Genomic DNA, 22,553 nt, shown 5'->3' with positions numbered 1-22,553 from the left:
TTAAAGGGAGCCAGAATGGTCGCAAAACCTACTAAGTGTGAGATGGGCAGTGCCGAGGAAAAATACCTGGGGTACGTGGTTGGTGGGGGTCTTGCACGACATCTACCCGAAAAAATCCAGAAGATACAATGTTTTGTATTAGATTATGTTAGAAGATACAGGATGCAGCTCCACCCATCACCAAGACACAGGTGCGATTTTTCTTGGGCTTGGTTGGATATTACAGGAAATTCATTCCAGACTTCGTTTTGGTGGCCTATCCTCTGACAGAATTAACCCGGAAGGCGGCCCCTACCAAGGTCGTCTGGGCGGGCATGGAAGGAGCGGCTTTCTCGTTATTAAAGATGAAGATGGTGGAGCAGCCAATACTGAGATTGCCTGCCGAAGACAAGGAATACATCCTGTGAACTGATGCTTCAGGAATGGGAGTAGGGTCTGTACTTCCAGGTGAATCACCAGCCACTTTGCCACTTAGGAATGCTTAAGAATGCAAATCCTTGGACTATGCGGTGGGCTTTGTTCTTGCAGCAATTCAAGTGCAGGACCGAGTACATCAAAGGTGCAGATAATGTAAGAGCTGACTGGTCGTGCCACTCCAGATAGAGATGTGAAGAACTGCCAACAATTGCTTTCCCAACCGACGAAGAACAAGGAACTACTCTGCCAATAATCAACCCCCAGAGAAGTTCCTATTGTGTCTTGCATGATGCAGATCCCAGGTGAGAACGGAGGGTCTAGTGAGCAGAACAGTTATGAGGTGTCGAGCCAACGGGGACCTGGAGCTAGCGCCAACCGTCACACTCACCCAGGGTCGAGTGACACTCCAGTGGTTGGTCATGTCGAACTGGTTAATGGCAAGAAGGGAAGTTCCCCCCTCTGTGGGAGACGAGTTGAACTAACAACTGCTTCACTCACAACACACGAGTAGCGTAAATGAGGACTACGACCGTGCTCACCACCTGAGCAGGTGAGCCCATTAGGCCCACCTGCTCAGGTGGTGCACAGGTACGTAGTCCTCAAGGGGTTCTTGGGGTTTCCCGGGGTGTGCGCGTGCCAGGCACGTGCCGTCCGACCGCGCGGCACTTGACAGAGGGTAGAATCATGTTGGAGTGGGGGGAGCGGTTATGTGGGTCATGTAGGGTTAGTATAGGAAGAGGAATGTTGAACAGGTGAGGAATAGTAGTAGAAGAATATGTATTAGTATGTGCCATAGAGTTAATGCTGTGTGTAGATATATAGATAGATGAGAGTATATAGGATATGTTGAGGTGGTAAGGGGCCCCCCCTACCTGGCAAGGATATTTTGAGGAGGGAGGGGTCCCCCTACCACTGAGAGGATAGGAGACCAGGCTCTTAAGATGGGTATGGGCTGAGAAGGAGGGGAAAGGGGGAGAGGGGAGCAGGCGGTAGCTTTGTCTGATAGTAGAGGGAGCCATTAATTTTTCATAAAGAATGTCTGTTTGTGTCGCTGGTGCTCAATGACGGTGATTAGTTAGACGTCAGACAGAGTTGTGTTCGCGGTAAGAGCATCTCAGCAGCAAATGGTGTGTATCAATGGGCCGTAATGGTTTTTCTGTAAACATTGTGGGTCTCTCTCTCTCTCTCTCTCTTCACTCCCACACGTAGCTTGCTTCTAGCTCGCTTCTAGAGCGGAGCATACTCAACAGTATATAATGTCCACATAGACATGAGGTTCTCACCACAGTCCGCATAGGAGCATTGTACCTCCATGTGGTCACCCATGTGGACCCTTTGGTGTCCCAGGCTTGAGTGACCTGTGTTGGCATTAGCTGCTGGAGTCGTATATCGCTCCCCCTCCCCCCACACCCCCCTCCCATGCAGGTGACTGGCATCATCAGTTACTTGACAATTCTACACACTTCACATTTCCTCAGTCCGTGCGTCTGGAGGAAAGATTTGGGGTGTCGAATATCCTCTTGAGAGTTTGACATAAGTGTACTGAACTGCAACCTCAACTCTGCTTCCAGAGCGCTAAGGATATGCGGCTCACATCTACCACATGACCACATGGGGTCACCTCTTTGGAGGTTGAGGCATAACTGTTGTGAATGTCAACATCTGCCTCTACCATAGTCACTCCTGTCCATCCCCTCCCCCTCCAACCACATAGCAGGGCACACCACATACCACCCACACCACCACCACAGGCTGGCAGGTGAGCCTTGACCACAACATACAAATTCCAAGCATTGAGGTGTTAACAAGGTAAATATATCATCTCCCCCCGTCCCCAACCAGTTAACACCCTCATCTCTCCCCCCTCAAGCCTCACCACCAAGGAGGAGTGCATAGTGGACCACATAGCAGGGCTTACCAGCATGACTGGGCGAGGAGTGAGCCATCGTGGGCGGCTATCCTCTTTGGAGTTTGACACTTAACTGAAGGTTAAAGGTTAAATGAAGCGTTACCGCACACCTTACCCAGGCTCCTGCAGGCCCCCCATCCCCCCTTCCCCCTACATCTAGTACTCAAGTCTGTTTACTTTCCCCCCTCCAACGTTGTGGGGGTTTACATGCGTGTCCCAGTATTCATAACAGTTAGTCAGGTAAAGTCAGTAGACATTTTTACTGAATGTGGGAAACATAACTTCAGGAGGTAGCAGGTAGGTGTTTTCCACTACTGAGTGAATATATGCAATTTTAGATCAATCCCAGGAACTTCACCATTACACACATCTGGGGTGGTGGCTTGAGGTGTACTGAGATGTGGTGGGAGGTATTGAGGATGATCATAGCCTCATCCCCCTCCACAACCCTTACCTGCTTGAATTGAAGGAAGGTCATAGGTCTGACCTCTGCTTTACCTTAAACACGTCATTCATTCATTCTCTCTCTCTCTCCTTTAGGTGCGCCATGTTCCCCACATACAAATTCCAAGCATGCGCTGTTAGCAAAGTAAACATATATATATATATATATATATATATATATATATATATATATATATATATATATATACATAAGACTAATGTGGAAAATCTTAGTCTTGATATTATTATTATTACCACTTAGCTGCGGGGAGCGAGCGAGCATTCGAGTGGTACACCTCTTGAAGTCTGACACACGTCTGGGTTATTGTCTACAGTAGCCCACACCTTACCTGCTCCTGCATACCTCTCCCCCTACACTTAACATACTTCCTTTACTTCCCCACCCCTCAGGTTGACGCTTACAGGCCTTTCTCGGTATACAGAACAACAACAACAATAAGTAGTGTGGAAATCATCTTTCTGCAGTCCAAAATAACGTTTTGAAATGTAAAGTATGACTTAGTCCATCTCCATTACATCTCTTACCATATAAATATTGCTGTGTGCCAGTTTTAGCCCCTGTAACACAATGTAACATAACGTGGAAATCATCTTTCTGCTTCTGTCCAAAATATACCACAGGACTGCGGAAGCGAGCATTCGAGCAGTGTACCTCTCGTTGTCTGTCTATCACATAACTGGGTTAATAACCACAATATCCCACACCATACCTACTTCTGCTAACCCCCCTTCACTTAATAACGTAACGTGGAAAACAACTTTCTGTCTGATGACCAAATAACATTATTGAAAATGTGAACCATGTTTAGCCATTACATCCAAACACAAATAAAATATTACCGCATGTCTGTTTAGTTCTTGTAACACAAGAACTAAACAGGCATAACATTTCCACGTTATGTTATCATTACGTAACATAACGTGGAAATCATCTTTCTGTCTGATCACCAAATAACATTTTTGAAAATGTGAAGCTTTTAGATTTAATTTTAAACATATGTGCGCCACTAGTCCACGAACTAATACTTTGTGAAATATGCACAGAAGAGTTTGGGGAGATGTGATCACTACTTACAAATTCTAATATTTTTTGTTAACTGTGTGATCACAACATATACCTCATGGTCTCTTGTTCTGTCTCTCACTAATCAATAAACACAATTTTTGTATTATTTCTTGACTAAAATAGCACTCCGAAACATCTTTGCACATTTTTCATTGACACAGCCGGTTGGCCGAGCGGACAGCACGCTGTTCTTGTGATCCTGTGGTCCCGGGTTCGATCCCGGGCGCCGACGAGAAACAATGGGCAAAGTTTCTTTCACCCTATGCCCCTATTACCTAACAGTAAAATAGGTACCTGGGTGTTAGTCAGCTGTCACGGGCTGCTTCCTGGGGGTAGAGGCCTGGACGAGGACCGGGCCGCGGGGACACTAAAAAGCCCCGAAATCATCTCAAGATAACCTGACACGTGCACAGCCATCAAAGGGAATCTCACTACTGCATGGATGTCTTGTGTGTTAAATAAACGGTCCTTACCTAGCTTATCATTTTCTCTGAGAAACTTAAATGTAGTGATCATATCTCCCGAGTCCACATAAATAAGCCACACATCACCTAACTTCTGTTTTCAAATCATAGCTCGCATCTAATTTACTGTTATTTTTTTGCAGAAACTTAGTTTTGAGAATATGCACAAAGTCACCAATTACTATTCGTATCATCAAAGTTATTCTCAGAGTTTTTTTAGTTTTAAAAAAATACTTCCACCATCCTACATCCATAATGAGAGAGAGAAGGCAAACATAACTTGGTTATTGCATCTAGTTTTAAAATGGGGTTTGAATAAGCCCCTATCATGCAAGAGTCATGTTCCATAAAAAATACTTTACAGCATCCATTATTTATGAGCAGTAAGAGGGAAACGGGATCCACATATACAATTTCCAAGCATTACAATGCCATCGAGGTAAATATAACATAAAAAAGACAATAATGTTATTATGTATGTTATTAGCTGGCTAGTCAAAAACTTAACAAAACAGATATGATTTCACAGAGTTTTAACCTTTGCAAGTTTTTCAATGTTTTCTCTTCACTTGTGCTATGTGAGCTGGACATAATGTGGCATTGCACTATTAGCAAGGCAAGGCAAGACAACAAAAACAAAGTGTAGCAATACGCTATTAGCTAGATAGCTAATAGCTTATTGTACCTTCCTACCCCTACCTTAATTACATTACATTTGCTTGGGTTAAACTCTAACAGCCATTTGTTCGACCATTCCTGCAGCTTGTCCAGGTCTTCTTGAAGCCTCAAGCTGTCCTCCTCTGTCTTAATCCTTCTCATAATTTTGGCGTCGTCAGCAAACATTGAGAGGAATGAGTCTATACCCTGTGGGAGATCATTTATGTATATCAGAAACAGGATAGGTCCGAGTACAGAGCCCTGTCGGACATCACTGGTGACTTCACGCCATTCTGAGGTCCCACCCCTCACTGTAACTCTCTGCTTCCTATTGCTTAGGTACTCCCTTATCCACTGGAGCACCTTACAGCTACACCTGTCTGTCTCTCCAGCTTATGCATCAACCTTTTATGGGGTACTGTGTCAAAGGCTTTCCGACAGTCCAAAAAAATGCAGTCCGCCCATCCTTCTCTTTCTTGCTTAATCTTTGTTACCCTGATCGCAGAATTCTATCAAGCCTGTAAGGCAAGATTTACCCTCCCTGAACCCATGTTGATGGGTTGTCACGAAGTCTCTTCTCTCCAGATGTGTTACTAGCTTTTTCTCACAATCTTCTCCATCACCATGCATGGTATACAAGTTAAGGACACTGGCCTGTAGTTCAATGCCTCTTGTCTGTCACCCTTTTTGTATATTGGTACTACATTAGCAGTCTTCCATATTTCTGGTAGGTCTCCCGTTTCCAGTGACCTACTATACACTATGGAGAGTGGCAAGCAAAGTGCTCCTGCACACTCTTTCAATACCCATGGTGAGATTCCATCCGGCCTAACAGCTTTTCTCACATCCAGCTCCAACAGGTGCTTCTTGACCTCATCTCTTAAATTTCGAAACTTTCCAAGGTCACCTGGTTTGCTGCCACCTCTCCTAGCGCCGTAGCTTCTCCCTGTTCTATTGTAAAGACCTCCTGGAACCTTTTGTTGAGTTCTTCACACACCACTTTGTCATTCTCTGTGTACCTGTCCTCGCCCACCCTAAGTTTCATCACCTGTTCCTTCACTGTTGTCTTCCTCCTGATGTGACTGTGTAGTAGCTTTGGTTCGGTCTTGGCTTTATTAGGTATATCATTTTCATACCTTTTCTCAGCTGTTCTTCTCACACTAAAATACTCGTTCCTGGTTCTCTGGTATCTCTCTCCACTTTCTGGTGTTCTGTTATTACGGAAGTTCCTCCATGCCGAGTAGTCGAGTAGGGTAGTCGAGGTCAAGGGAGGGGGAAGACGAACCGTGCGCGCTCCGTTAAAATCGTGACATTAACCAGGATTTCTTAGGACTACTGCCATGGATTACTGATTACAGACGGAACAAAGTGCATAGTGACCCGCTGGAAAATTGAAAATAGTCATTAACAATAGAACTTTGTGTTAAATTGAGAATAAACGGGAGACCACGTGTGAGCCAGTGCACGAGGCTTTGTCTACATGCGTGTATGAGGACAAAAATAGTGAACGGTGATTCGTGGAACGGGTATCACAACAACATATAAGTTGGAAGTGAAGGAAAATCGTGCATAGAATATTATAAATATAGAATACCAGAAATATAGAATAGTGGCAAGAGGCGGCATCAGTGGTTATAAATCGAGTAACTGGAAACTGGTGACATCAACCTGGGACAACAAGAGGTCACCTGTACCGACCGGGGGACCAGCCTCGCTACCCTACGCTAAGTACCTGCCATAAAGTTTGAACAAAATAACATACATAATATTACAAATATATGGTATACATATAATATTATAAATATTAAACATATAAATATATACATATAATTTTATAAAGAGTTAAAAGGACTGACATCAACAAGTGATCCATACAGTGAACCTCAAATACAATACAATACATCAGACAATGGAGAGGTGTGGCGTGTGTTCGGGAGTACTGGGAAAACGTAATGTAGGCGTAACGTGCTGCATCTGTAACATAAGATTTCACCTGGGCTGTACAGAATTATCTCCAGTATGCACAAAAAGGCAAGGAATTTACTGGGTTTGCAAAGATGACAGATTAATGTTAGAGAACATAACTAAACTGATGAAAAACATTCCAGAGTCACAGAGATTATCATTCACAGACAGGCTACCAGTGATATATGCGGACTGGGAAAAGTCAACATTGGATAACGACCAAAACTCAGGAACAGATAGTTTAGAGAACCGCAGCAGTAGTGTGGAGGAAGAGGGTATTGTGGTACAAAATAACAGCAATATTGCAGAACCAGGTAATATAAACGATGAGAGCAACAGTGAGACAGAGTGCATAAATGAAGGAATTGGGACGAAAGATGGAGATGGCTCCAATAAAGAGGTAGACAAGACAGTCACAGATATAAATACCTTGAAAAACGCAAAACCGGAACACATTTGCAAATTCTACGCTAAAGGAATATGGAAATATGGAAAATTAGGAGCAAAATGCCATTTTCTGCCTCCTCGAAAATGCAGGAACATGTTGGCGAGGGGTACATGCCGTTTTGGAACAGGGTGTAGATACTTCCACCCTAAATTATGTCAATTTTCAATTAGGGACAAAAAATGCTACAATCTTCAGTGTCCGGAATTCCACGTGAGAGGTACACAGCGTTATAGACGGGAAGATCAATATGACACTACTGGAAATTTTTTAGAGGAAGGCAGAAACAGAGTAGTAAATATAAGAGAGAGGAACAGTCAGATGGAACCACTACAGGATTACAGAGAGGAACGGAGATACCCACAAGACTGGAATGCAAATTATTAACAAGCACACAGGTACTACACCACACAACACCCGTCCTACTACCAAAACTGGACGAATCACTTCCAAAACAACACACCCTGGACGCAAATACAGTGGCCTCCTTACCAGAGCCTCAGATATTGACACCAAGTAAGATATCCAGCACTTCCACTAACACGATAACATCATTTATATTTGCCAACATCCAGGGTATAAAAACACGCAAATCCAACAAAGTTCTCTTTATAGATGGTCTCCTTCATGAGGCAAATGCAGTGTTTGCAGCCCTAACAGAAACCCACACAAAGGACTACCATGATGGTGAAATCTCAGAGTACAATCTTTTCAGATGTGATAGGAAACACCGGCTACAGGGTGGGGTCAGCCTCTACATCAAAGACACACTCATCTGTACTGAGCTGCTAAACACCTCAAATGATATGGTGGAAGTGCTGATAATCAAAATAGAGATTCTAAATGTAGTTATTGTCCTTGTATATAAGTCACCAGAGGCAAACCCTCAGCAGTTTAAAGACCAACTAATGAAAATAGAACACTGCTTGGAAAACCTCACAAATCCAGCTTTGAACATCATCCTGCTTGGGGACTTCAACCTACGGCACCTGAAATGGAAGCACCGGGCTAATACAGTAATATCAGAAAGAATACCAGGAAGTAGCCTAAATGAACAGGCACATGCAAATGACCTGCTACGGATGTGCGACAGGTTTGCCTTAAACCAGCAAATAGTAGAACCAACTAGGAAGGAGAACACGCTGGACCTCATTTTCACTAATAATGATGAATTGATCAGGAACATAATGATTACAAATACCTGTTACTCAGATCACAACTTAATTGAAGTTATGACAACCATAGGGAGTAGACCTTCAAAACCAGTCCAGATTCCCAGTGGAGGAGATTTCAGCAAATTCAACTTCAATAATAAACAGATAAACTGGGAGCAAATAAACCAGGACATCACAGAAATAAACTGGGAAGAACAGCTAGAAAATGCAAACCTGAACCAGTGCCTGGAAAAAATAAGCTCAGTAGCACTAGAAATATGTTCAAACTGCATACCCCTAAGAAAAAAGAGGAGGAGATGCAGATTGGAACGGGAACGTCGTTCCCTATATAGGCGAAAAAAACGAATCGCGGAACAACTTGAGAGTCGCACCCTATCTCAAGAACGGCGAAGAAGGTTAGGTTGAGAAATAGAAACAATTGAACGGAAGCTACAAGAATCATACAAAACCCAGGAGAGGCAAAGAGAGCAAAAGGCCATCAGTGAAATAGAGAGAAATCCGAAATAATTTTTCTCCTATGCTAAATGAAGATCAAAAACCACATCTAGTACCGGGCCCCTGCGAAAGGGAGATAAAACTTTCACCGATGACAACAAAGAAATGAGCGAGCTACTGAGGAAGCAGTACGACTCTGTTTTCAGCGAGCCATTAAACACACTAAAGATTGATAACCCAAATGAATTTTTTATGGATATGATACCAACATCAAATCATATATCAGACGTCACCCTATCCCCACTGGATTTTGAAGAAGCCATAAACAGTATGCCTATGCACTCTGCACCAGGCCCGGATTCTTGGAACTCCATATTCATAAAGAACTCTACAAAACCACTATCGCAGGCCCTCCACATTCTGTGGAGACAAAGCCTAGATACTGGCGTTATTCCTGATATACTAAAAACAGCAGAGATAGCGCCACTTCATAAAGGAGGAAATAAGGCAGAGGCAAAAAATTACAGACCGATAGCACTAACATCGCACATCATAAAAATTTTTGAGAGAGTGCTAAGAAGTAAGATCACAAAATACATGGAATCACAGCATCTCCATAACCCCGGACAACATGGTTTCAGAACAGGGCGCTCTTGCCTGTCGCAGTTGCTGGACCACTATGATATGGCATTAGATGCTATGGAAGATAAACAAAACGCTGATGTAATTTACACAGATTTCGCAAAAGCTTTTGATTAATGTGACCATGGTGTTATTGCACATAAAATGCGTTCAAACGGAATTACCGGAAAAATAGGCAGGTGGATCTACAATTTCCTGACCAACAGAACCCAATGTGTAATAGTCAACAAAATAAAATCCAGCCCATCAACCGTGAAGAGCTCAGTCCCCCAGGGTACTGTGCTTGCTCCAGTACTTTTTCTCATCCTCATATCGGACATAGACAAGAACACAACCTATAGCACTGTATCATCCTTTGCAGATGACACTAGGATCTTCAGGAGAGTAGGCAACATAGAGGACACGGCAAACCTCCAGTCAGATGTAGATCAGGTCTTTCTATGGGCTACAGAAAATAATATGGTGTTTAACGAAGATAAGTCCCAGCTCATGCGCTATGGAAAAAATAAAAATATAAAAACGGAAACCACGTACAAAACTCAGGCAAATCATAACATAGAACGAAAAGGCAATGTAAAGGATCTGGGTGTACTCATGTCGGAAGACCTTACCTTTAAAGAACACAATAAAGTAGCCATCCCAACTGCAAGAAAAATGGCAGGTTGGATAACAAGAACTTTTCACACTAGAGATGCTATACCGATGATGATACTTTTCAAAATGCTTGTGCTCTCTAGAGTGGAGTACTGCTGCACAATGACAGCCCCTTTCAAAGCTGGAGAAATTGCTGACCTGGAGAGGGTGCAGAGATCCTTTACTGCTAGAATCCACTCAGTAAAACATCTAAACTATTGGGACCGACTAAAGAGCCTAAAACTGTTCTCCCTTGAGCGCAGGCGGGAGAGGTACATAATAATTAACACGTTGAAAATATTAGAGGGGCTAGTCCCAAACCTGCACACAGAAATAACATCACATGACACCAGAAGACATAGCAGGATGTGCAGAATACCCCCGTTGAAAAGCAGAATTGCAACAGATACTCTGAGAGAGAACTCTATCAACATCAGAGGCCTGAGACTGTTCAACACGCTTCTACTACACATAAGAGTCCCCTCCCCATCCGGCCCGTTGGTGTCGTGAGGGGGCTTGGTGGACGGCTGCCGGAGTGTGATGATCCGTGGGGCAGTCCACTGTCCATTTCTGGCCTTACACTCCTGCTGCTGTCTTCTCTAATTGTGCCGGATCACTTTTCCTTTTCCTTATGTTTCGTTTTTCTCCCCCCTCTTCTCCTATCTGCTTGTCGTTTCCTGCCGACCTTTTGCTTGTTTTGGATTATTTCTTTGGACTTCTTCTATTTTGACGCCCGGGTGCTGGAGGAGACATACTCTTGCACCCGTAGAACTGTAGTACCCAACGTCTCGAGCGAGGGGAACCTTTTATTGTCAATCTCCCTTTCGTCGCTGAACCCGATCTCGACGGACTGACGGTTCTTAAGGTGGCGTTTGTGGGGTGTATACTCACGACGCACCCCTAGGAGGCCCCGGCATGATCGGCGATAGCTTCCTGTTGGGTGTCCTGCCTCTAATTGTGGCTCCATGGTGGGTATGGGGGCACATTCGTGGATGAATTTTTCTCTTCGTTTCTATGTCATTGAATGTTTCTGTTGTACCCTCTCGGGCTCGTGGGGTGGGCGACCAAGCCCCCGAGTCGGCCTGTATTGGAAGACCAGGCTCTGTAGCTCCCGCTGCGTTGGGCCCCGACCTTGCTCCTCCTTTGACCGTCCTGACTTCTTCCCCAGCTCCCCTCCCTCCTCTGTGGTTGGGTCGAGCCTCCAGCCCCGGTGGTGACCACTTCGTCCCCTGGTGCGGCTAAGTCTCTCGTTGTGACTACTGCGCCTTTTGACCCCTCTCTCTCTAGGGGTTCTCAACGCCGTTCGCGCCCCAGCCGCACTCGCTCGATTCCTTCCCGTGCTGATGCGTATCAGGCCTTTTTTGGTCCTGCTTCATGGGCCAAATACTTTGATCTCCTCCCTCTTGATTCTGCGCATCCTGACGATTTCTCCCTCCATCGGCATCTTGTAGATTCCGTGGATGCGTCTGTTACTTTCAACACCACTCGTCTCGGTACACGTGCCGTTGCTGCTCCTTCTCAGAATGCAGCTTCCCGCTTGGCTGCCTTATCTTGCCTTGGCGAGATTCCTGTTCGGGTCTCCAAGAACGTTCAGATGAATGCCAGTGTTGGCACTATTTTCCTCCCACCCCATGTTGCAACCGGTGTTCGGAATGTGCAGGATTGCCACGATGATATTCGGCATATCCTTGATGCTAAAGGCCATTCTGTCCTCCAGGTTGATTCGTTTACTCGTCCCCCTCGTGGTCGTCGCCGTCAACCCCTTCGCGTTGTGAAGATCACCTTTGATGGTAGGACCCTTCCATCCTCGGTCATTCTTGCTGGTGCTAGGTGCTCTGTCCAGGAGTATATTCCTTCTCCTCGATTTTGTAACAAGTGCTGGAGGTTTGGGCATGGTGCCCTTCGCTGCTCTGGGACTGTCTCTCACTGTCCTTTGTGTGGGGGTGAAGGTCACTCTAAGTCGGAGTGCACTTCTCCCCAAGCTCGCTGCCTCAACTGCGGTGAGGCCCATCCTACCTTCTCCCGTGCCTGTGTCCATTACAAGCTTGAGGCAGCCGTCCTCAACCTGAAGCACCGGGAGCGTTTATCTTTTCCTGAGGTGAGGCGCCAGGTTCGCCGGCTCCCGCCTTATACTAACATCTCTTATGCTCGCATGTTGCGCTCTTCCTCTCCTCGTCCTTCCCCCCTTCCTCAGACTCACAAGCATTTCCGGGCCTTGGACCCTGATACGCCCACTGCCCCCTCCTCTGTCCCTTTGTGTTCTGTCCCGAGGGGTCCCCCTCCTGGTCCTCTGTCTGGGGTTCCCCTTCTTTCTACCCGGTCTGTCATGTCTCCTGTGTCTTCTTCCTCGTCCCCCTCCGATCCTCCTTCCCATCCTCTTCCTCCATCTATCGGCTCTCCCCGCCGCCTGTCGGTGCAGGTGGATGTCCATCGCTCTCCTAACGGCCGTCGTGTGTGCTCTCGTTCAGCTTCTCCTGTTGAGACACTAGAATCCGTTGCCCGGTACGTAGTTGCTGGGACACCAGTCTCTTTAAGTCAGAAGCGTAAGCCTGGCTCCTCTCCTTCCTCCTCCCCGGCGGGTAAGAAGGCTTCGCTTTCTTCCTCAGCTCCTACTTCTGGCTCTGTTGCTCCTTCCCCTCCCGTTTCAGTGATTGCCCCCCCCCCTGTTCCTGCTATGGAGGTTTCTTTGGCCCCTGCTTCCCTTTCGGTTACTGCTCTTGCTGGGATGCGCTCCCCTCTTTCTACTCCCCCTCTTCCTGCTGCTGTCCTTGACTGCTCCTCTCCGTTGTCTCCTCCTCCTCCTCCTCCTCCTCCTCCTCCTCCTCTGGACCCCGCCCGCCCACCTCTGATCTGTTCTCCCGTTTCCTTCCCTCCGTCTTTGCTCAGTTTACCCATGCCCCCTAAGCCTGACTTTGCTGACCCTGATCCCGACCCTGATATTCTTTAACGTGCTCTGTTGCTCTTTCGCCTTTGTTTCTTCCTTGTTCTCTGTTTTTGTCCTTTCTCTTCTCGTCGTTGTCCATTCTTCAATGGAACGTTCGAGGTTATTACGCCAATTTCCTCGAACTCCAACTTCTGATTTCGCGGTTTTCGCCCCTTTGTGTCTGTCTCCAGGAGCCGATGCTTGGTGCTCGTCCTGGTCGTTTTCGTGGCTATTCCTTACTCTTTCCCCCCCCCTGCCGTTGCTGGGGCTTCTAATTCTTCTGCTCTCTTGATTCGTGCTGATGTTCCCTTTGTTCCTTTACTTTTTCCTTCGCCTCTCCATTGTTCTGCTGCTCGTATCTTTGTGGGGAAATGGTACACAGTTTGTTCCATTTATCTCCCCCCGAGTGTCCCGCTCTCTCTTCCTGATTTAAAACACCTCCTAGACTCCTTGCCGGAGCCTGTGCTCCTGCTGGGTGACTTCAATTGTCGTCATTCTCTTTGGGGTGACGTTCTGACGAATACCCGGGGTCGCCTCCTTGAGCCATTTCTCCTCTCTTCTTCCCTGTCTCTTCTGAATTCTGGTGAGCCCACTCATTTGGACTCTCGGACTCGCACCCTTTCTTGTCTTGATCTTTCTCTCTGCTCTTCTTCTCTTTACTTAGATTTCACGTGGCAGGTTCTTGATGACCTCCATGGAAGTAATCATTTCCCCATCCTTGTTTCCTTTTTCTCTTTTCGCCCTTCCCTCTCTTTCCCTAGGTGGCAGTTTGCTAAGGCAGACTGGACCCTATTTACCCTCAGTGCTGCTCTCTCTGACCTCTCCCTTCTGCCTCTCTCTCGCGCTCTCCTCCTTTTTCATGACACTGTCTTCAACACTGCCCTCCGCTCTATTCCTCGCTCTTCCTCTCGGGGTGCACGGAAGTGCGTTCCCTGGTGGAATGCGGACTGTGCTCGGGCTGTCCGCTGTAAGCTTGCAGCCTGGAAGAGGCACCACCGTAGGCAGATGACCGATTCTTTTCTTTTCTTTCGGAAAGCGAGTGCGGTGGCCCGTAGGGCCATCCGTACGGCTAAACGTGAATGTTGGGCATCTTATGTCTCAACAATTACGTCCGAAACCCCTCTGGCCCAGACCTGGAAGCGTATCCGCAAGATAGCCGGTAAGTTCGTTCCCGATGTTTCACCGGTCCTTCACCTCCATGATACTCTTGTGGCGGACCCGTTGCAGGTCGCTTCCGAACTGGGTTCCCACTTTTCTTCCGTTAGCTCTGGTCTTCATCTTCCCCAATCTTTCCTTCTTCATAAACCTGTCCTTGAGTCTCGTCCTTTAGAATTCTGCACTCATCTTCAGCTTTCCTATAATGATCCCTTCTCTCTCTCTGAACTTCGTTCTGCCCTGGCCCTCTGTGGTTCTACGGCGGCGGGCTCCGATGGTATTCATTATGAGATGCTTCGCCATCTCCCTCCGAGCACGTCTCAGTATTTACTGAGTCTGTATAATCGGATCTGGGAGTCGTCGTCAGTCCCTGAGGACTGGCTCGATGCCGTTGTCCTCCTTGTTCGCAAACCGGGGTCTCTGGACTCTTCCCCTAAGGACTTTCGCCCTATTGCTCTCACAAGTTGTGTCTGCAAACTCTTTGAACGTATGGTTAACGTTCGTCTGATGTGGTTCCTGGAACACCATCACCTCCTCTTCCCTTCTCAATTTGGTTTCCGCAAGTGCCGCAGCACGACAGATGTCCTGGTGAACTTGGAAGTCTATATTCGTACTGCTTTTGCTGTGAAGACCTCCGTTGTTGCCGTCCTTTTTGACCTGGAAAAGGCTTACGACACCACTTGGCTGTATCATATTCTATCTCAACTTCATTCTTTTGGCCTTCGTGGTCATCTCCCTCTCTTTCTCTGCAGCTTCCTCTCTCGTCGTTCTTTTCGGGTGCGCCTTGGTACCGCTCTCTCTGCCTCTTTTCGGCAATACGAAGGTGTGCCACAGGGTAGTGTTCTGAGCACTACTCTTTTTCTGGTTGCCCTCAATGGTCTTCTTTCCTCTCTTCCTTCTGGTGTCTTCTCCGCTCTCTATGTCGATGATCTTACCCTTTGCTGGCAGGGTGATGATTCGCCTCTCCTTCAGCGCCGGCTTCAACTTGCAATTGATGCCGTGTCGTCTTGGGCCACCGATCATGGCTTCAAGTTCTCTACTTCTAAGACTTGTGCCATGACTTTTACTCGGAAACGGGTTGTTCTTCGTCCCTCTTTGTCACTTTATGGTCATCCCCTTGAATACAAAGATTCCGCGAAGCTTTTGGGGTTATTCCTTGACACTCGTTTGTCTTGGTCTCCCCATATCTCTTACCTCCGTGTTGAGTGCTCTAAGGCCCTTTCCCTCCTTCGGGTCTTGTCCCATACTTCTTGGGGGGCAGATAGGCGCACTCTCCTTGCTTTACATTCCTCTCTCGTCCTGTCTAAGCTCGATTATGGTTGCCCTGCTTACTCATCTGCTTCTCCTTTTACTCTTCGCCGTCTTGATGCTTTGCACCATACTGGGTTGCGCCTCAGTTCTGGTGCCTTTCGTTCGACTCCCATCCTTAGCTTGTATGTTGACACTGGCTTCCTGTCTCTCCAGGACCGCCGTGATCGCTACTGTCTTCGCTATCTTGCGCGGTCCTTGCAACATCCTTCCTCTCGCCTCTGTCGTGCTTTAACTTTTACCCCTCCTGCGGTTCCTGTTCCTCTTCACCACCTCCCTCTTTCTGTCTGGTTATCTCGCCTACAGGATTCTCTTTCCGTTCGTATTTCTGATGTTTCTCCTCGTGTTGTTCCTTCTTTGCCCCCGTGGAGAGTCCCTCTTCCGCGGTTTTGTACATCCTTGACCCGTATCACTAAAGCTTTTACCCCTCCTACGGTTCTAAAACGCCTTTTCCTCGAGCACTTTTCTTCTCACTCCCGCTCCGTTTCTGTCTTCACTGATGGGTCTAAGTCTGCGGATGGTGTTAGCTACTCTGTTGTTTTTCCTGATCGCACTTATATGTGTCGCTTACCTCCGGAGACTAGCATCTTTACAGCAGAGCTTTATGCTATTCTCTATGCTCTTCGTCTCCTGCTTTCTCGTTGTCAGTCTTCCTTTGTAGTTGTTGTTGACTCTTGTAGTGCCCTCATGGCTCTCGGGTCCTTTAATCCGGTTCATCCAGTAGTTGTCGAGATCCAGCATTGGCTGTTTCTTGTTCACAGTAAATTTAAGTCGGTTGAGTTATGTTGGGTTCCCAGCCATATTGGTGTGTCTTTAAATGAGCGCGCGGATGCTGCCGCCAAGGAAGCTGTCCGCTCTTGTCCCATCTCTGGTAAAGGTATTCCATATTCCGACTTTTACCCGGTTATCCATTCCTCCGTCCTTACCCGTTGGCAGGCTTCTTGGTCGTCTGTTACTGGTAACAAACTACGTACTCTGAAATGTTGTGTTTCCTCGTGGCCGTCCTCCTTCCACCGTAACCGGCGGTGGGAAACAGCTCTGACGAGGTTGCGTATTGGCCATACTCACTTAACCCATGGTCACTTGATGGAGCGCCGCCCTGCTCCTTATTGTCCTGGTTGCATTGTCCCTCTTACGGTCGTGCATGTCCTTCTTGAATGTCTTGACTTCCAGGACGGGCGTGTGTCTTGCTTTCCGACCGCCCCTCGCGGTCACCTGTCCCTCAATAGAATTCTTGGTGACTCGGATACTTTTGATATCGTTCGCCTTATGCGTTTTTGTTCTCGTATTGGCATCCTTGGTGATATTTAGCGCCCTCTGATTATTTTGCGCATTTGATGGTGCTACATAGCCTTCCCGGTTTGGTTTGGTGCCTTCTTTTGATAATTACTTACTTACTTACACATAAGGGGCATAACTGGCCGACCCCTCACAGTGTTCAAGAGAGAACTGGATAAGCACCTCCAAAGGATACCTGGTCAACCAGCCAGTGACTCATACGTCAGGCTGCGAACAGCCGCGTCCAACAGCCTGGTTGATTAGTCCGGCAACCAGGAGGCCTGGTCGACAACCGGGCCGCGGGGACGCTAAGCCCCAGAAGCACCTCAAGGTAACCTCAAGGTAAGGTATGCCCTTTTGTTCAGCTCCTTTGCTTGCATACATTCCCTATTAAACCACGGATTCTTCTTTTGCTTCTCTGTTTTTTCCTGTCGGGCTGGGACAAACCTGCTTACAACCTCCTGACACTTTTGGGTGACATAGTCCATCATGTCTTGTACGGACTTGGTTCTGAGTTCTGTGTCCCAATGTATATCCCTTAGGAATTTATTCATCTCCTCATAGTTTCTCTTTTGGTACGCCAGCCATTGTTTCCCCGTTCTTTTTTGGGGGGTGATAATTTTTAGCTCAACCAGGTACTCAAAGCTCAGGACACTATGATCACTCATTCCCAAGGGGGCTTCGAACTTAACTTCGCTTATATCCGACTCATTTAGGGTAAATATCAGATCAAGCAAGGCTGGTTCATCCCCTCCTCTCATTCTTGTCGGTCCCTTGACGTGTTGACTTAGAAAGTTTCTTGTTGCCACATCCAGCTGCTTAGTTCTCCATGTGTCTGGTCCACCATGTGGGTCTCAGTTCCCCCAATCTATCTTCCAATGGTTGAAGTCTCTCATGATTAGTAGTCTGGATCCGTTCCTGCTAGCCACAGAAGCTGCTCTCTCTATTATATTGATGGTGGCCAAGTTGTTTCTATCATATTCCTGTCTGGGTCTTCTGTGGTTCGGTGGGGGGTTATATATGACTACTACTAAAATTTTCTGTCCTCCAGTTGCTATGTATCCTGATATGTAGTCACTGAAACCTTCACAGTTCTGAATTACCATCTCTTCGAAAGTACAACCTTTTCTTCTTGAGGTTATCTTGAGATGATTTCGGGGCTTTAGTGTCCCTGCGGCCCGGTCCTCGACCAGGCCTCCACCCCCAGGAAGCAGCCCGTGACAGCTGACTAACTCCCAGGTACCTATTTACTGCTAGGTAACAGGGGCATTCAGGGTGAAAGAAACTTTGCCCATTTGTTTCTGCCTCGTGCGGGAATCGAACCCGCGCCACAGAATTACGAGTCCTGTGCGCTATCCACCAGGCTACGAGGCCCCTTGATTATTAGCAAAGCTTCACCATCTCCTCTCCCTTCTCTTTATTTCCTCACTACATAGTAGCCCTGTGGAAACACTGCGTTTGTTATGGTGTTTGTTAGCTTTGTTTCTGTGAGTGCTATTATGTCTGGGTTTTCTTCTAGTGCCCATTCTCCGAGTTCACTTGTTTTATTTGTAATTCCATCTATGTTAGTGTACATTGCCTTGAAGCTCACTTTCTTCTGTTCATTTTCTTGTCCCTTTCTTGGCGAGCATTCTGCTGGTGTGGGAAGCTTCTCAGTGGGTGAGAAGATCTGTGAGGTGGTTTGCAGGGTCTCAGAGGATTTTGGGGTGGGGGTTTAAGGGAAGGGGGGACAGGTAGGGTGTGGGTTAAGGAGATAGGGAGGACATGGAGAATGCGGGGTGAGGAAGGAGGAGGGATAGGGAGGGTATGGGATGAAGGGGGAGGGGGGACAGAGGTGGAAAGGCGGGAGGGGGGACATAATGGGAATGATGAAGCGGTGACAGGGTCAGAATGGGGTGGGGGATAGGGAGGGTTGGGTGGGGGCAGGTAGGGTGAGGGGAAGGGACGGTTTCTGTGCAGAGGGGGGTGGTGGTATTGCCCTCCCCTCTGGTGTTGCTGGGATGCTAGTTTTGAGTTCCCTTCTTGTCTCTGGGACTGTTTTGCTGGGGGCTGTGATTTCCTGGTTTACTCCTCTCTCCCTGCACTTCCTCCTTGCCTCTGCTGCCCTGGCTCTCTCCTCCTTCATCCTGTCCCTCTGCAGGAATATTTTTTTTGTCTCCCTCCACATACTGCAGACAACTCTTCCTTTCAAGAATATCCTTCTTCGTGGCTTCATTTGTAAACACCACCTTTACAAGTCGGTTTCTGTCCTTGTTGTACCAGCCTAACCTGAAAACCTTCTCAATGTTTTGTTCAGCCCCTTCCATCTGTAACCCCTTCAGTAGCCCATTTACTGCCTCACAATCCTTGCTACTCCATTCTTGCTTGTTGAATCCTTCCTGTTCTTTGATGCCTACAATTACCACTTATCTTTTTTATTTTTTATACCAGCAGTTGAGTGGTGCATCTTGCTGCTTCCTGTGAGGTAGCTGCTTGCATGGCTACCTTCCTCACTGTGTCCATTGTTTCTGAGCTTTTTCTCAGTCTTTCGTTAAATGTTTCAGGTACAGAGGCATTTCCTTCCAATGTAACATTCCCACCTTCCCTTTGGATGATAATCTGATGCTCAGTCTCTTTATTTTTCTCTGTGAGGGATTTGATCTTCTCCCTTGCTGATGTCAGCTCACTTTGCAGGTTGTTAATTGTAATCCTCATTTCATGCATCTCCCTCCTGAATTCCTCCAGAACTTGGGTTAACATTTCCATCGTTTGGTCACTTTGGCTATTCCCTGTGTCCCTGTTGCATCCTCCTGCCATTTTGTCCCTTGTTAAGAGAGAGAGAGAGAGAGAGAGAGAGAGCAGAGAGAACGTGTGTGTGTGTGCTTGTGTGTGCGTGTGATGGGAGTGAAGAGGAGGTGGGTGAAGTGTTGTCTTCAGATTATGGCAAGTAAGAGAGAGGGTGGATTATGAGTAAGGTTTTATCCCCTTTCCATGAAAGGTGTTAATTACTTCTAGCCTGACTGGACGTATGTGTGCGTGCGTGTGTGTGTGTGTTTGTTTTTGCGTGTGCGTGAGTGTGTGCTCGCAAACGTACGTGTGCGTGCGTATGTGCGTGCGTGTGTTACGGCGGTCTTGTAAAATGTCAACCTCTACCCAAAATGAGCCACTTTGATATTTGTGTGTGTGTGTGTGTGTGTGTACTCACCTAGTTGTGTCTGCAGGATCGAGCATTGACTCTTGGATCCCGCCTTTCGAGCATCGGTTGTTTACGGCAATGACTCCTGTCCCATTTCCCTATCATACCTGGTTTTAAAATTATGAATAGTATTTGCTTCCACAACCTAATCCTGAAGTGCATTCCATTTTCCCACTACTCTCATGCTAAAAGAAAACTTCCTAACATCTCTGTGACTCATCTGAGTTTCATGCTTCCATCCATGTCCCCTTGTTCTGTTACTATTCCGTGTGAACATTTCGTCTATGTCCACTCTGTCAATCCCTCTGAGCATTTTATACGTTCCTATCATGTCCCTCCTCTCCCTTCTTCTTTCTAGTGTCGTAAGGAACAGTTCCCTCAGGCGCTCCTCATACCCCATCCCTCGTAGCTCTGGGACGAGTCTCGTTGCAAACCTCTGAACCTTTTCCAGTTTCATTATATACTTCTTCAGATGGGGACTCCAAGATGAGGCGGCATATTCTAAGACAGGCCTCACGTAGGCAGTGTAAAGCGCCCTAAATGCCTCCTTACTTAGGTTTCTGAATGATGTTCTAACTTTTGCCAGTGTAGAGTACGCTGCTGTCATTATCCTATTTATATGTGTCTCAGGAGTTAAATTAGGTGTTACGTCCACACCCAGGTCTCTTTCACGCGTCGTCACAGGTAGGCTGTTCCCCTTCATTGTATACTGTCCCTTTGGTCTCCAATCTCCTAGTCCCATTTCCATGACTTTACATTTGCTCGTGTTGAATTCCAGTAGCCATTTCTCTGACCATCTCTGCAACCTGTTCAGGTCCTCTTGGAGGATCCTGCAATCCTCATCTGTTACAACTCTTCTCATGAACTTTGCGTCATCCGCAAACATCGACATGTAGGACTCTACGCCTGTAAACATGTCGTTAACATATACAAGAAATAGAATTGGTCCCAACACCGATCCTTGTCGTACTCCACTTGTTACTGTTCGCCAGTCCGACTTCTCGCCCCTTACCGTAACTCTTTGGCTCCTTCCTGTTAGGTAGTTCCTTATCCATGCTAGGACCTTTCCCCCCTCCCCCGCCTGCCTTGCCTGCTTCTCGAGCTTGAACAGCAGTCTCATGTGCGGTACTTTATCAAAGGCTTTTTGGCAGTCCAGAAATATGCAGTCTGCCCAACCATCTGTGTGTGTGTGTGTGTGTGTGTGTGTGTGTGTTTGTGTGTGTGTGTGTGAGTGTGTGTGTGTGTGTACTCACCTAGTTGTGTTGGCGGGGGTTGAGATCTGGTTCTTTGGTCCCGCCTCTCAACCGTCAATCAACAGGTGTACAGATTCCTGAGCCTATTGGGCTCTATCATATCTACACCTGAAACTGTGTATGGAGTAGGCCTCCACCACATCACTTCCTAATGCATTCCATTTGTCAACCACTCTGACACTAAAAAAGCTCTTTCTAATATCTCTGTGGCTCATTTGGGCACTCAGTTTCCACCTGTGTCCCCTTGTGTGTGCCCCTTGTGTTAAATAGCCTGTCTTTATCTACCCTATCAATTCCCTTCAGAATCTTGAATGTGGTGATCATGTCCCCCCTAACTCTTTTGTCTTCCAGCGAAGTGAGGTTTAATTCCCGTAGTCACTCCTCGTAGCTCATGCCTCTCATCTCGGGTACTAGTCTGGTGGCAAACCTTTGAACCTTTTCCAGTTTAGTCTTATCCTTGACTAGATATGGACTCCATGCTGGGGCTGCATACTCCAGGATTGGCCTGACATATGTGGTATACAAAGTTCTGAAAGATTTTTTACACAAGTTTCTGAATGCCGTTCGTATGTTGGCCAGCCTGGCATATGCCGCTGATGTTATCCTCTTGATATGTGCTGCAGGAGACAGGTCTGGCGTGATATCAACCCCCAAGTCTTTTTCCTTCTCTGACTCCTGAAGAATTTTCTCTCCCAGATGATACCTTGTATCTGGCCTCCTTCTCCCTACACCTATCATCATTACATTACATTTGGTTGGGTTAAACTCTAACAACCATTTGTTCGACCATTCCTTCCGGTTGTCTAGGTCTTCTTGAAGCCTCAAACAGTCCTCTTCTGTTTTAATCCTTCTCATAATTTTTGCATTGTCCTCAAACATTGAGAGAAATGAATCGCTACCCTCCGGGAGATCATTTACATATATCAGAAACAAGATAGGGCCGAGTACAGAGCCCTGTGGGACTCCACTAGTGACTTCACGCCAATCGGAGGTCTCACCCCTCACCGTAACTCTCTGCTTCCTATGGCTTAGGTACTCCCTTATCCACTGGAGCACCTTACCAGCTACACCTGCCTTTCTCTCCAGCTTATGTACCAGCCTCTTATGCGGTACTGTGTCAAAGGCTTTCCGACAATCCAAGAAAATGCAGTCCGCCCAGCCCTCTCTTTCTTGCTTATATTTGTCACT

Source organism: Procambarus clarkii, unplaced genomic scaffold (assembly GCF_040958095.1).
Source record: "Procambarus clarkii isolate CNS0578487 unplaced genomic scaffold, FALCON_Pclarkii_2.0 HiC_scaffold_134, whole genome shotgun sequence".
Lineage (NCBI taxonomy): Eukaryota > Metazoa > Arthropoda > Malacostraca > Decapoda > Cambaridae > Procambarus > Procambarus clarkii.
Note: the sequence above shows the minus strand (reverse complement) of the source record.